Raw genomic sequence first — 16,851 nt, forward strand, 5'->3', positions numbered from 1 at the left:
AACGCTGACACAGGATGGAAATAATTGGTCCTTATTAAGAGCAGTGACAACAGAAGCAAACATGCTTGTAAACTGCAGACTAGACCAATGGAGCATTTGATGTGTAGTGAGGAGTCTTCAACCAGAGTGGTTGGGTGGGCTCCCCAAGAGGTCCCTGGTAGGAAAACAAGGTTCTTGATAGCATGTCCCTACTGACTTCCACATGTTGGAGGCCATGTTTTGGGTTACATGACTCAACTCTTCCAGGTCAAGGGGACTACTGAGAACACTTTCTTTGCCTGATGTGGCCTTAACTCCAGTGGCTGTCCTTGCACCCTGGTTTCCGTGTCTGCCCCGTAAGCTTCCTCCATCAATGAAAAGGACCGTTTCTGAGAGCAACAGGAGCAAGGGAAAAGGCTGAGTGTGTTTCCATCACTCGGTATCATAAGTTCTGAGTGCTGGATCAATAACCGATCTCTCCCTCCCAGCCCCGACATCTTTCATCTTGTAGAGCTGCACAGTTAATCTTCTGCTATCAGATCGATGTCAGAGCACTAGTATTAAGGCTCCGGGGGCCCCCATCACCTATCATCTTCATCATCCTCGTCTTTTGTCCTTCAAAAGCAGGCATAGGCCTGTCACTCCTCCCAGGCAGAGATGCGTTATCTGCACCATGCAGGTGGCAGGGATGGAAGCACAGAAGTTGGAGGACAACAGCTGTCAACCAAGAGAAGGATTCCTCTTTGATTTAAAGCATATCTTCTCTCAGGACTGTGAATGGGAGACTGGGCCGTTGGAGGTGGCCAAAGTGGGTCAACATCGCAGGACCCTGGACAGCTCCCAGGGAGTAAATTGGTCCAGCAAAGGGCAGAAGTACATGGAGTCCTTAAGTCAGTGATTCTCAACATTTTTCTTCTCACAGCATGCTGACCTCCATGTTCTTGTCTATGGTCTTTGCCTCTCATGATGTCCGTTCCGGTTTCTGGGAGACTCTTCTGGGTTCTGTGGCTCTATTTCTAGGGCAAACTGTCTGTAGTAATGAGTTATCTGTCCTTCTTCCTCCCCCGGCTCTCCTACACAATTGTTAAAGGTCCAGGATCCCTAGAGTTGAAAGTCCGCCCACGCCAGCTATAGACAACTGCCCTACAAAACAGAATTGAAGAACTGGGAAGAGTGTTTCAGCCACTTTCAATCACTGTGTTCCAAACTCCTGGTGCACACCAGTTGAAAATGGTTGCCTTAAATGCTTCCCCACAGACTACCCCTCCTGGACTACACCTGCCTCTCTGGAGAGTAGAGACCTGAAAGGGGCAGCTGCCTGGCCTGGGGCCTGCACTTTGCCTTCCCTTGGTCAAGTCCTTCCTTGCCGTTGCAGTTATGAAGGCATCAGAGAGCTTGAGACTCCTAGCACAGGATGGTGGACCACTGTGAGATACAGGAAAATAGACTACAGGGGCCTATGGCCTGATCCAGCAGGGCTGTTCTTATGTTCTTATGAAGGCCTCTTGGACACTCTAGCCTGCCACTCTCCTCTCTTCCACAGTTCTTCTTCTGCTTTGCCTCCCTCTTCCTTTCCAATCCAGGCAATGGGAGAAAGGAGAGGCTGGCACATAAGAACATAAGCGCAGCCCCACTAGATCAGGCCATAGGCCCATCTAGTCCAGCTTCCTGTATCTCACAGCGGCCCACCAAATGCCCCAGGGAGCACACTGGATAAAATTTTGAGCTAGCAGAGGATAGTCTATGACTGGGTAAGGGGGCAGAATTTGACACATTGCCTCAGATGTCAGCCTTAGGAGCTGTGGGGCCCAATTGTAAACATTTTTTGTGGGGCCCCAGGTTCACAGCCATGGCCTGGAAAGTCTTCGGCTGCAGTCCTAACCACACTTTCCTGAGAGTAAGCCCCATTGAACAAAATAGGACTTACTTCTGAGCATACGTGGTTAGGATTGTGTCCTTAGAGATATAAATACAATTTCTTAGAAAGTCTATCTTTATGGGAGAATGGAAAGCAACCAATATGTGCCCTTAAAAAGTGCATGTGGGTTAACGGGCCAAAAAGCACATTTTAATATCAAATTGCATTCCCGTAAGCGGACAGGTAAATAAAAATGCGTAGATTGCCTTTGAAAAGGAAATAGTTCCAAAGCCACTTGTTTTAAGTGCCTGTGAAATGATTTAGTAAAAGTATCGATTCTACATTTTGTTTGGAAACAAATTCAAAATAACCCCTGCAATGTGTCGGCAAGACTAGAGTAGATTATCCTAGCAAGAGGGCCCTTAAACGCAGGGCCCAAGTGCGAGCAATTGGTCCAACTGACTTAAAAGGCAGCCCTGGACAGGAGGCCTTCACCTGGAAAGTGTGGGGGCTCACTTCTGAACAGGGCATTTGTTATATTCATTTCCTCCACCCTTGTAAACTTCAGCAGCCCTGAAACAAGTTTAGTTTTTCCTTCCTGGCGCTCTTACTCTCTCTCTCTCTCTCTCTCTCTCTCTCTCTCTCTCTCACACACACACACACACACACACACACACACACACACACACACACACACACACACACAAGCTTCTAATTTGGGGTGTTCAAGGAACTATTTTTTCCATTTCCCCATCCAAGCTAAACCATAAAACCCCCTATTCGCAAGCGGGAAGAGGATCCGCGTGAGTTGAGAACGGGAGCAAGAGAGGACAAGACAAAATACAATGGGGGGGGGGAATCCAAGGAGGAGAGCAGAAAACCAGATGCTCCCGGGTTGTTTGCAAGCAATTCCAGGAAGAAGGGAAAAAGAATGCCAGTGAAACAGAATGCCGTTTTGGTGGCCCTCTTGAATGAGACGGTTTCCCATCCTGCTTTTGTTGACCTCCACCTGGCTTCATCCCAGTGGATGTGATGTTGCTGAATACAATGGCTGGGGAACTCAACAGGCAAACCAGGGAAGCTTTTTTTTCTCACTGCCGCCCTGCTTCCAGGGCCGGCCCATCCATGAGAACTACTGAGGCAGTCGCTTCAGGGGCACCCTAACATCTCGGCCCTTATCCCTTTCTGTCGAGGCAACCAGCCTCCTGGTTATCGACAGGAGAAGCTGCTCAACCCTCCCTCGTCCCCTCTGCGACGGCAAGCTCGATGCTCACTGGGTCCATCCCGTGAATGTGATCACCACCAAGAGAGGCGGCAGCAATAAAAAAAGAAAACTGGAACGGTCTTGATTTATTGTTCTCGAGAAGAATTAAGAGCACAGAGGAAGAAAGCACAGGAAGTTCTGAGGACAATAAATCTTGTTTTAGGAGCAGATAAAGAAAACACGATTCCATTCTTGGAGAGGGAGGCAGAGGCGGGGGCCTGCTGTTGGGTGGGCGCCTGACTTACAAATACAGGCAGGGCTGGCTTTTAACCAATTGTTCCCAACTGGGCCCCGAGCTCCAGGGCCCCCTTTCACGAGGGTAACCGACTCCAGTCTTGTATGCAATTTTATATTAAAATGCGCTTAGATTCATTTGGTCCATTAACTCACATGCACTTTTTAAGTGCACATTTTGATGGCTTTCCATTCTACCTGAGAGAGATACCATCTGTCATACATTTCATTTATATCTCTAAGACTCAACAGACCTTGGTTGTCAACTTGGGGCCTCCACAAAAGGGTTTCTAATTTGATCCTGCAGCTCCTAAGGCCAGCCTTGAATACAGGGAATGGAATGGAAACTGAGGTCAGCATACCTGGGGAGGGTGCAAGGAGGAAAATGTCCCAAGGAGCCACACCTTCAGGGGTGGCACAACTGCCTATGGCCCCCCTGCTGCCATTGCTGTCATCCACACCCCACACTGCATCTATCTATCTATCTATCTATCTATCTATCTATCTATCTATCTATCTATCTATCTATCTATCTATCTATCTATCTATCTATCTATACCCCCTAATTCTTTCTTTCTTTCTTTCTTTCTTTCTTTCTTTCTTTCTTTCTTTCTTTCTTTCTTTCTTTCTTTCTTTCTTTCTATCTATCTATCTATCTATCTATCTATCTATCTATCTATTCCCCTTACTTCTATCTATCTATCTATCTATCTATCTATCTATCTATCTATCTATCTATCTATCTATCTATCTATCTATCTATCTATCCCCCTTCTTTCTTTCTTTCTTTCTTTCTTTCTTTCTTTCTTTCTTTCTTTCTTTCTTTCTTTCTTTCTTTCTTTCTTTCTATCCTTAGTGTAATCAAACAATGATGGTTGCATCTATCTATCTATCTATCTATCTATCTATCTATCTATCTATCTATCTATCTATCTATCTATCTATCTAATTTTTATACTTCCTCCAAGGAACACAGGGTGGTGTATATGGTTCCTTCTCTCCTTTTGTCCTCACAACAACCCAGTGAGGTAGGTGAACCTGAGAAAGAGTGGCTCAAGGTCACCCAGGAATCTTCATGGTTGAGTGGGGATTTGAACTTGGATCTTCCAGGTCTAACTCCCAAACCACTACACCATTCTGACTCTGAGTAACCCCCCTAGGCCAGATTTTCCCCATTTTTCAAAGGTTGTGACATCACCACTCCCCACCTCAGGTTTTTATAAATGCATCCTCCCTGGCAATCGTGTCCAGGCCAATAGTATTTTTTTTTTTTAGGACAATAGTATTTTATTTTTTTTAAATGAGGCTGAAATATTGAAAAACAACTCTAAAGTGACCAAGAAAAATAAGAACAGCTGCCGATAACAACTGGAGAATCTCCCTCTTGTAAGTGCAAACTAAAGTGGTGTATATTTGATCCTGGCTATGTCGCTGAGGATTTGTCTGTTCGGTCATTTGGAAGCTGCCTTAAATTCAAAAGAAATGAAGAAGGATAACAGAGTAATTTACTGATTGCTCACTCTTGATATGGGGATGTTTTCTGAAGGGAAAAACAATCAGCATTGCTACCACTGTGTGATATATAACACTCCCCCCCCCCCCGAGTCAAAGAAAGGATGACTTTGAAGGGCTTACTGTCCAGCTGCTTGCTTGCTTGTTGCCAAGAAAGACGGGCAGAATCAGAAGAAGGTGGGCCTTTGGCCTGATCCAGCAGGGCTCTCCTCCTCTTACCTACTGCCTTATTGATGCATCTTCCTTATAATGGGGGGACTCCAATTTGTGTACATCCCACTCCCACCCCTGCACCCTGATGCATTCAATTTTACAGCTGAAGAAAAAAGAAATCAGGGAGACGCAGGTTGGAGATACATCAGCAGGTGAGCAAGCAAGGAGGCAAGTACAAAAATGGGTGTTCTTAGCTATGATCAAAGGTTAAAACTTCATAAACTGGGGTGGGGAGGAAGAGAGAGAGAATTACAGGACAGAAGAACATTGCAAACACAATCCGGTGAGGTTTATAGATGTTTTTAAACCTCTTACTCCTGGTTAATGTCCATTTTTCACCCCAAAAAGCGTCTTCAAAATCACCCACCTCTGTCCAAAGAGCAGTAATTGTGCTTGTTGCAACAACCCCTGAGACAACCTCACAATCAATAGTGCAAATATTAAAAACCATAAATCTGGCCAACCTTTGACACCAGCACTGCGGTTAGCCGGCCTCGCTCCACCGGCGCAATTTTTCATCTGGGGAGTGATGCCCAGAGTGAGGTTGGGGATGACCTCTAGATTAAAGGGTCAATTTATTTTAATGTTTGTTCCTCTCCTGGATCCTCACATGTTTGTTCCTCTCCTCTCCTCACATGTGTATGTGCAGAGAGAGAGAGAGAGAGAGACCCCTCCATTTCCAAATGAACCAAGTTTCGAAAAGGATGAAGGGGAACGTACTGGAAAAATGAAAAGTGTACCTCCAGGTTCAGGAGCACTATACCACTAAATGTCAAATGTAGGACAAACAGCTGCCTTCAAGCTCTGCTGGAAGGTTTCTTGGAGGCATCTGTTTGGGGCCATGGTTTCCCACTTGAGCTCTGTGGCCTGATCTTGCAGGATTCTTCCTCCATTCTTATCTGACCATACCTGCTTACATTCAGGGCTGCCAACGGCCATCACTTTACCGACACTAAGACACCCTTTCTATGCAACTTTACCTGGTTCATTTCATACCCGGTATTCAGCTTATCTGGTTCGGAAATGAAATGCCCAGAAACCAGTGCCCCAGGGGTTCCTTTTCAGTTGTATCATGATCTGTCAGAGCTACACACCAGCAGCCAAAAAGAAACCATGACACCCATCCCCAAAAGGACTATGCAAAAGGCTGTATCTGATTTTGGGTTGCTCCAAGCTGCCCTACCAGGACGGGTGGAGGCAAAGCCATGATGCTTGCCACAGCAAGGAGCAGCGGAATTGCTAGGGAGGTGCAGGGGGGGGTGAGGGCCGCACCGGGTGACACGCGCAGAGGGGGTGATACCACTACTGGCCAAACTGTTTTAAATCTTGGTATTTTTGAATAATGCCATCATGTTATATATCACCCAATGTGTGATTTAATGCTGAATGCAATGAAACAAACCACACTGAAATATCTCTTCCCTAGCAAAAGCTAGAGCCCCAAAACAAGTGGGGGGGCAACGGCGCATCACCATGCCCACCTCCCGGGGTGCTGCCCTACCCACTGCATGGGAGGAGGTCCATCATGAAGGTGATGCACTGGCCTTCCACACTGGGTAAACCCTAATGACGCCACTGGCAAGGAGAGTTGAGGTGTGCACTAATTATGCGCACAGACTGCGATGAGGGCTGGACTCACCATTACGGCAAGCCCACAAGCCCACCAGGCCCTTCCCGTAGCTTAACTGTCAGAAGGCCAGAGGGCTATGTCAGAATGCCAATGCAAGGGAGGGCACCAGGATGCAGGTCTCTTGTTATCTGGTGTGCTCCCTGGGGCATTTGGTGGGCCGCTGTGAGATACAGGAAGCTGGACTAGATGGGCCTATGGCCTGATCCAGTGGGGCTGTTCTTACGTTCTTATTCTTCACAGCTCAGTGAGCCACGGCTGCTCCTTCCATCATAAGTGCCTGTATTGATAACTGCAGAAAAATTGATAGTCTGGTCATCGTGCATTGCAGCAGGTTGGAGGGGGAGGGCTTCAAGGAGCTCACCGTTCAGTGGCACAGCTCATGTTTCACATGCACGAGGTTCGAGATTCAATCCCTGGTCTTGTCAGTGGTAAGGATCTTGCAGAGCAGGTGGAGGGGGGAAACTAGGAGAGCTTGTCGGGAAGCAGCTGCCCTCTGTGGGGCCAGAAAGGGCAACTAATGGTCAAGGGGTTAGGCCACCTTCCCTACGATGAAAGGGGAATGGATCCGGTGTACTGGAGTTTAGGGAAAGGGGAAGAATGATCAAGGGTGATAATGTAGCGCACAGAAAGGAGGCAGCGGGAACTCTTTCTCCCTTGTTTGTGTGGCCAGTATTAGGCCACCGGTGAAACTGATGAGATGCGCATCCAGGGCAGTGTCAAGAAAGGACATCAGGTGGTGTAGAAAGAGTTAACGCATGCAATTTGAGAGACCTGACAATGATCACGGGCTTGAGTGGCTCTAAAAATGGTTGGCAACCTTCAGTCTCGAAAGACTATGGTATAAGCCTACAGTACCTGGTATTTCCAGACGGTCTCCCATCCAAGTACTAACCAGGCCTGACCCTGCTTAGCTTCCGAGATCAGACGAGATCAGGCATGGAAAGACGATGGTATAAGCCTACAGCACCCGGTATTCCCAGGCGGTCTCCCATCCAAGTACTAACCAGGCCTGACCCTGCTTAGCTTCCGAGATCAGACAAGATCAGGCATGGAAAGACTATGGTATAAGCCTACAGCACCCGGTATTCCCAGGCGGTCTCCCATCCAAGTACTAACCAGGCCTGACCCTGCTTAGCTTCCAAGATCAGATGAGATCGGGTATGTGCTCTAAAAGGGGATCAGGCAAAGTTGCAGTGGGTGAATAGGGAGACCCCTCATCGATGGCTGAACATATAAAGAGCCCCACTAACTCAGACCCTTAGGGACAGCATCCTGAGTCCCACAGCTGTCGATCAGGTGCTCTGGAAAGGCCACAAACAGGACTGAAGGCAATAGCACCTGACTGCTGTCGCCCATCCCCCCAGCAGCTGATATTCAGGTAGACTGATCCCAAACCTGGAGGCTCTACACAGCTGTCACGATTCATACCTTAAGTTTCTCTTCCATACTGCAGGTGGGGAAGATTGAGGTCAAGAGGGAAACGTATAGTTCAGTAAACTTTTTAGCACCGGGATTCACCTTTTAAAACAAGGCTCTTTCGGGATCTAACTTTCTGAGATGCTAAAAAAAAAAAGTTTCACTTTCCCAGCTGCTCAAGTCTCTGTTTACTATGTTGGGGGGAAGGGGATGCTTGTGTGTACATCAGACCAGGACCATTCTGGGGGCACTGCATTCTCCTCGGCCTGCCCTTCAAAGTGGACGGAGGCAGGGTCGCCTACTCCCACGTAAACGTGCACGGACCGCTCCGTTTTGGTTCCGTCGGCTTGCAAGTTTTGCAACCCACCCAAAAAATTGGGTTACATGACCCACTGGTGGGTCAAGACCCACAATTTGAGAACTGTCCTGCCAATCAATTTCACAAGATGAACCCATTCTAATATTGCAAGCCTATCCGCTTGCTTCATTTGATTAATCTCCGTCTGTCGTTCATGCAGGTTCTTAAAGAATCCCAACTGCTTTCACTTTTCCCTATAGGGAAAATGCTCCGGGCCCTGATAATCTGAATGGCATTTCTTGCAAGCTGGCATTTGACATCCCCAACCTCGAGCGAAGACCCTGCCTGTGGGAGCCAGCCCAGAGCGCGGAGTCAAGCGAAATCAAGGCTAGCACTGGTGTGGGAACCGCAGCCCCCTTGAGGCTTGGCAACACAGATGTGTAGGTATGTGTGTAGGCTACTACTGAGAGCTGTTTCAGAAAATCGCCAGAGCACAGCAAGCTGCCCAGCTAGCTGTGCAGAAGCCATTCCATCACTGCAGTGGTACGTGCATCCTTGTATCATCTCCTGGTTACTAAGCATGGTTAGCAACGGACGTGGATGTGGAGCTTCACTGGATGCTGGTTGGAAATCCCCCCTACAGAAAAACCTGGCTATCCAGGGCCAGCTTGGAGCCAGCTGGACCAATGGCTCCCAATTGTGCCTCACACCTAAGGGTCCCCTGCGCTGGGGTAAAAATTAAAAAAAATAAAATTCGTATTTGTACCAAATCATTTCACAGACACTAAAACCAGTGGTTTTGCAGCCACTTGTTCTCTTTCTGACTTCTTCAAAGAACACGGCAAGGACATCCCACACTCAGCGCAGTTCTCGAATAAGTGATGCCTGAGGGACTGGATCCCTCCCCAAAGGTTCTTCTTCACTTCACACGTATGTGTTGGCAAGCTGCAGCCCGCAAACATGAAGATGTGTTTTAAGAAAACAAACACACACAGCAAAATCACACCCCTCTTTGATTCTGAGAATCAAGGTAGTTGGGGGGCGGGGAGATGCACACTTAGAGTCGACGATCTCTATCTCACATTTTTAATTACTGCTGAAATACAGTTGAAATGCTCGTTTTTCTTCGCAGTATCTTCTGATATAGCACAAGATCACACACTTTAATTAACATATCTTGAGGGGTAAACAACGTATGTTAAAAAATAAAAAAAAAGGCAGTCGGGGGTGTAGGAGTTCCCAAACAAGAATGCAGACTTACAATTCCTCTACTTTGAAGTTAAGGCTTCCAGAGTTCAATGGTCGATCGTGTGCTTTGCCTGGAAAGGCAATCGGAGTCAACTAACCTTGACTGTGGAGCTGCTTTTTTGCAATTAAAAAAAAAAAAAGATGAGGAGGAGGAGGAATCCCTTATGCCTTATTCCTACAGTGGTGTATCTAAAGGATCTGGCAGCCGGGGGTACAAACATTTTTAACATCCCCCCCAGGGCCATCCAGGAGGTTTCCTGAGGCTTGGGGAGGATGGGAGGCCAGCGCACTGGGGCTAAGAACATAAGAACAGCCCCACTGGCTCAGGCCATAGGCCCATCTAGTCCAGCTTCCTGTATCTCACAGCGGCCCACCAAATGCCCCGGGGAGCACACCAGATAACAAGAGACCTGCAAGGCCTCCTGGGAATTGTAGTTGAGAACATAAGAACAGCCCCACTGGATCAGGCCATAGGCCCATTTAGTCCAGCCTCCTGTATCTCACAGCGGCCCACCAGTTGCCCCAGGGAGCACACCAGATAACAAGAGACCTGCAAGGCCTCCTGGGAATTGTAGTTAAGAACATAAGAACAGCCCCACTGGCTCAGGCCACAGGTGCATCTAGTCCAGCTTCCTGTATCTCACAGCGGCCCACCAAATGCCCCAGGGAGCACACCTGACAACAAGAGACCTGCAAGGCTTTCTGGGAATTGTAGTTAAGAACATAAGAACAGCCCCACTGGATCAGGCCAGAGGCCCATCTAGTCCAGCTTCCTGTATCTCACAGTGGCCCACCAAATGCCCCAGGGAGCACACCAGATAACAAGAGACCTCATCCTGGTGCCCTCCCTTGCATCTGGCATTCTGACATAACCCATTTCTAAAATCAGGAGGTTGCACATACACATCATGGCTTGTACCCTGTAATGGATTTTTCCTCCAGAATCTTGTCCAATCCCCTTTTAAAGGCGTCCAGCCCAGACGCCATCACCACATCCTGTGGCAAGGAGTTCCACAGACCAACCACATGCTGAGTAAAGAAATATTTTCTCTTGTCCGTTCTAACTCTCCCAACACTCAATTTTAGTGGATGTCCCCTGGTTCTGGTGTTATGTGCGAGTGTAAAGAGCATCTCCCTATCCACTCTGTCCATCCCCTGCATAATTTTGTATGTCTCAATCATGTCCCCCCTCAGGCGTCTCTTTTCTAGGCTGAAGGGGCCCAAACGCCGTAGCCTTTCCTCGTAAGGAAGGTGCCCCAGCCCCGTAGTCATCTTAGTTGCTCTCTTTTGCACCTTTTCCATTTCCACTATGTCTTTTTTGAGATGCGGCGACCAGAACTGGACACTACTCCAGGTGTGGCCTTACCGTCGATTTGTACAACGGCATTATAATATTAGCCATTTTGTTTAGTTAAATCCTCCAGAGGCTGAAATGTTTCAGAACCACTGCTCTAGGCTGGACAGCAGACAGTCACCCTCCAAGAGCTACTGGCAAGAACATCCATTGGCCAGAGGGCCACCAACTGCAGGTGACTTCAATCCAGAAGGATTCCCCAGGACAGCTGACAGTGGAGCACAGGACGTACTGGCCCCCTTCGCCAGCTCTGAGGAAGGTGCGCCCCTCCACCCTCCCATACGCACCCCAGTCCTTTTGCATGAAATTCTTCACAGCTGGACGACAGCTGGAGAAAAACGCCACCACATTATGTGCCATTAAACGAGGGCGGCTCTTGGGTCACCCAAAATCTCTCCCTTCCACTGGGCAATGATTTCCTTTGTTTGAAAGTTTTGGCTCCTCCTTAAATTGCTGACCGTACCATTTGCTCCCTCGAAAAGTTTCTTTCCTTCCCAGAGTGTTTAGAGAAGGAATGGCTTTTGCTTACTCTAACTCAGAATGCCGGGAATGGATTCATTCCCATCATCTTACACATGAAGGAGAGCAGGAGGTCCAAACAGCGCCAGCCTTTCCAAAATGGATGTCCCCAGTGCAGGCATATAAACCCTACATGGGAAAGAGGCGAGGGCTACAAGAACAGAACTGGCAGACGCCTCTGACAAACATGCTTCCCCCCCCAACATGCTTGTGTCACGTGAGCTGTTCGGCGCACAACAAAATGATTTTGGTTGACGTTACTGGTTTTCAAACTTTATGCTTCCACATGCGTCATGCGTTGAGGATGGAACACTCAAATGCCATGAACCACAGTGCACTGCAAAGGATTCTGGGATATATTCTAGTGCACACGCTGTGTCCACTGTAGGCAGTGTTCAGGACTGTTCACGCTGGCCATCTTCTGCCAATGGACAGAGAGGAGATGGATCTGCTAGAGACCAGAACATGCCCATCGCAGATGAATGGGTTCCATTGTTTAGGTTTAAGCAGGTGTCCCAATCCTGACCTTTGAGGCTTCCCAAACTCCTTGGAAGTTCAGCTCATTTCAATTGACGTTCCTTCCAATCCAGCTCGTTTCATTCCAAACTCTCAAAAGAGGCTTGCGATAAAAGGGGGGGAGGGAGCATACAGCATTTGAAGAATGGAAGCTGGAAAAAAATCTCAGGTCAGGCGTATTGGAGGGCTAACCGATGCATGTTTACTCAGAAGTAAATCTCACTGTTGTCAATAGGAGTAAACGCCCAGGTGAATCTGCACAGGATTACAGTCTTAATGTTACATGACTCTCAGGTAGCTTTTCAGTTAGCCCTTGGTAAAAGCAATGGCTTAGAGAACATTTGCCCCTTGGCAAACTTCTCAGCTTGCACTGTTACCCTGCACATGCCCAATCTCAGAAGGTAAGCAGGGTCAGGCCTAGTTAGTACTTGGATGGGAGACCGCCTGGGAATACCGGGTGCTGTAGGCTTATACCATAGTCTTTCCATGCCCGATCTCGTCTGATCTCAGAAGCTAAGCAGGGTCAGGCCTGGTTAGTACTTGGATGGGAGACCGCCTGGGAATACCGGGTGCTGTAGGCTTATACCATAGTCTTTCCATGCCCGATCTCGTCTGATCTCGGAAGCTAAGCAGGGTCAGGCCTGGTTAGTACTTGGATGGGAGACCGCCTGGGAATACCGGGTGCTGTAGGCTTATACCATAGTCTTTTGAGACTGAAGGTTGCCAACCACCAGCTTGCCACCCGCTGAGACTTATCCTTTCTCATTATTGGAAAAAAACCTTCAAAGGCAGCACCTGAGCACGTGTCCTGATGACGTCACTGAGTCCCAACACTCCACCTCCCCTTACAACCTGCTTAAAAGGCGCCTCTGAGTAGCCTAGTTGAAAGTGGCAAACTGAGCCCCTAGGTCAGGGGTGCTCACACTTTTTTGGCTCGAGAGCTACTTTGAAACCCAGCAAGGCCCGGAGATCTACCAGGGGGGAAGGAAGCGTCTGACAGACACCCCCTTTAATGTATGGAGCCCCTGCTGGAGTCTAGTCAGTTTTGTCAGTTTCTGAAGAGCAGCTAAAGTGTCAGTTTCAGTGTCAGCTAAATATGTCAGTTTCGTCTAGTCACTAGAGGAAACTGACATATTAGCAGTTTGGAGAGACAGGGCTCCGCGATCTACCCATTTTGCCTCGCGATCTACCGGTAGATCACGATCCACCTATTGAGCACCCCTGCCTAGGTTAACCCCTAGGGGTTTAACCCCTGCTAACTGGTTAAGAGGTGCTTTTTCAAGTGGGTGCTCCTCTTTTATTTAGCAGGGGGAGAGTAACTAGCCCACCTCACCCCAGCAGTGTCATTTTTAGTGGCTGTCTGCTGGTGTTGCTTCTTTTTAGATTGTGAGCCCTTTTGGGACAGGGAGCCATTAGATATTTGATTTTCTCTGTAAACCGCTTCGTGAACTTTTTGTTGAAAAGCGGTGTATAAATACTGTTGTTGTTGTTGTTAACTCAACTTAAGTAGATATAACTGAAATAACTGACTATTCTTCCTCTGGTTCCCTTCCCCTTTCTCTGTTGTCAGCCTTGTGTCAGTTATTTATGTCAGCCTTGTGGCTGCGGTGGCCAGGGGAGCCTTTGCTCAGCTTCGGCTGATTCGCCAGCTGCGACCGTACCTGAGCTGTGCGGACCTGGCCACAGTAACCCACGCCCTAGTGACATCTAGATTAGATTATTGCAGTGCGCTCTACGTGGGGCTGCCTTTGAAGACGGTCCAGAATTTACAACTAGTACAGAATGTGGCTGCTTGTGTGGTTGCTGGGGCACGTCGGTTTGACTCTGTCGAGCCGTTGCTCCGGCAGCTACACTGGTTGCCGGTTCTGTTCCGGGCCCATTTAAAGGTGCTAGTTCTGACTTTTAAAGCCCTTTACGGCTCGGGTCCGGGGTATTTGAGGGACCGCCTCCTTCCCTACAATCCTGCCCGTGCTCTTAGATCATCTGGGGGGGCCCTTTTGACTGTGCCGCCACTAAGAGATGTGAGAGGGGCGGCGGCCAGGAAGAGGGCCTTCTCGGTGGTGGCCCCCGAACTGTGGAATACCCTCCCCTTAGAACTGAGAACTGCTCCCTCATTGCTAACGTTTTGGCGTGGACTGAAGACCTTTTTATTTCAGAAAGCTTTTAATTGTTGACAGGCTGGCTGGCGTTCTTGCATCTTGCTTTTTATATGAAAATCCACAGTTTGTTTGTTTTTAGATTTTTTAATTATTGTAAATTGTTTTTTAATGTATTTTTAAGGTGTTTGTAAGCCACCTTGTGTGCCCGCTGGGCAAAAAGGCGGGGTATAAATTAATAAAATAAATAAATAATAAATAAATAAATATTTAGATTGTAAGCCCCTCAGGGCAGGGGCCTGCCACTTCATTTTGCAAAGAGTGAGTGGTGATCATCAGGGCTGGCCCATCCATGAGACCAACTGAAGTGGTCGCCTCAGGTACCAGACTGGAATGGGGCACCTCCTTGCTTCCTCCTCTTTCTACTCCCTGGATTGGAAGAGGAAAAGGGGGGTGAGAGAAGAAAAGGAAGGAGTGTGCTGAGCTAGAGCATTGGAGAGTGGGAGGAGTGGGGGCTGGCACATTAGGTAAGGGGCCAGAATTTGGGGTGCTGCTTCCACTCTCAGAAGGCCAGCCACAATGATGATGACGATCAATAGGACTGAGAAGCACATTCAGCATGGAAAGACTCAAAAAGAAAAGAAGAAGCAACTTTAAATGGACCAATGTGCTCCTGTTGTGCCCTGATAAGAACACAAGGGTTCTCTCTCATTCATCCAGAGTGCAAATTTATCCATGGGGGGTGGGTGAGAGGAATACAGGCTCAGCTCCTGTTCTGAATCCAAGATGCTCTCATGCACACCACATCAGCAACAATATCATTTCAAAACCCACCAATATTGCAGCTTTACTGGAGCACAGCTGGGATTAGGCTGCTGTTCCCGCTGAGCCAAGGACAGTTTAAAACACCCTGAATGTCATTACCCCACACTCCCCTTTTTCCCATCACAGTTCTCCTTTAAGAGTTTCAATACCTTTTTCCCATTTTCCCTTTTTGTTCTCATTTAAACTTCCTGCAACTTTACCTTTTTTTCTACAGAACTTCAGCAAAATCCTCATCTATCTATCTATCTATCTATCTATCTATCTATCTATCTATCTATCTATCTATCTATCTATCTATCTATCTATCTATCTATCTATCTATCTATCTATCTATGGCCCAAATCCTAACCCACTATGTGTGGGGCATGTACTGCATCCTGCAGTTGGGTGGCACCACTGAGGCCTCCTCAAGCTAACAGAATGTTTGTTCCCTTACCTCGGAGCTGCATTGCCCTTGTGTCGGTGCTGGAGAGTGGGTTAGGATTGTGCCCTATCGATCTTAATAATAGACCTACATTTGGGAGGTGCTTGAACTGTTATGGGGCCCCCTTCACAATCAGTAATGAGGTCTGGGTAACCAGTGTTATCTTTTTCATTGGGGTTTTTCCATGAAAGGTCACCATAATTTTTAATTTTTTAATTAAACCACTACATCTCAGATTTTGATAAAAACTGCTATACTGGATTATCTCACATGTAAAATCACTGGTGTGAATAAAAATTCTCTATACCTTATAGTTTTTGAGTTATGGGGGCAGGGTAATATATATATATATATATATATATATATATATATATATATATATATATATATATATATATATATATATGCATGCTGCATCATAGAATGATGGAATTTTAGACCCTTAATTTTTAAGTAATGTGGACTAAAGTTGCTTCTGGGACCCTTTTGGAATTAGAGGCTATGAAGATTGAAGGCTATTAGCAGGCTATTCCCTGCTAATTGGGTAAGAGGCACTTTTTCAAGTGGGTGCTCCTTTTTTTAGCAGGGGGAGAGTAACTGGACCACCTCACCCCAGCACTGTCTGTTCTAGTGGCTGTCTGCTGGTGTTCTTTTTGCATCTTTTTAGATTGTGAGCCCTTTTGGGACAGGGAGCCATTTAGTTATTTGATTTTTCTCTGTAAACCGCTTTGTGAACTTTTAGTTGAAAAGCGGTATATAAATACTGTTAATAATAATAATAATAATAATAATAATAATAATAATAATATTCCAAATTATTTTGTGGGTTTCTTCATATGTTGATGCATGTACACAGAATTTTTTTTTTCCCCATCTCTCTCTCCCCCCCTCCCACCCTGGGTGTTTAGTGCCATCTATTCAAATTAATTCTACTAATGGAGCTGTTGGTCGCGTGCTGTGCATTTCAATTAAATGGTTTGAAATATTTTATAAACCAACCTGCAGATCTGCAGAAGGAAAAAAAAAAAGCCTTGTGTGGTAGAGGGGGAAAAAAAGAAGAAGAAGGGAGGTGGAAAATGAAATTGTTTTTTTTTTTTTTAATTGCAGAGAAAGAGAGAGACCCTAGCCCCTAGAAAATTAATAATGCATAGGTATGCAAGGAGCTTAATCTCCATGCAAATGGGATGGACACAATTAAAGTGAAGCAACAGAGGTTTCTTTTCCCTGCATGCACCCTAAACATGTTTGTGGGGGGGGGGGAATCAAAAACAAAGACAAAGAAAAGAAATTACAGAATATATTCACATCTTAATGAGAATACAGTATTTAAAAGAATCTCTCTCTCTCTCTCTCCAAGATGCATTTCATTGGCCATAGCAAAATCTTATTTTAAGAGTATCTCTTGGTGCACAGAACCCCTAATTTGGTAGGGGCCTATGTTAATCTGAAATGCTCCTTGTTTTGG

General features: G+C 46.8%; 1 pseudogene; it reads left to right on the top strand.

The window, feature by feature from the left end:
- The first annotated feature begins 12,619 nt into the window (after positions 1-12,619).
- Positions 12,620-12,734, top strand: LOC136634011 (5S ribosomal RNA; annotated as a pseudogene).
- Positions 12,735-16,851: the final 4,117 nt, after the last annotated feature.

This window comes from Tiliqua scincoides, chromosome 13 (genome assembly GCF_035046505.1).
Source record: "Tiliqua scincoides isolate rTilSci1 chromosome 13, rTilSci1.hap2, whole genome shotgun sequence".
Taxonomy (NCBI): Eukaryota; Metazoa; Chordata; class Lepidosauria; order Squamata; family Scincidae; genus Tiliqua; species Tiliqua scincoides.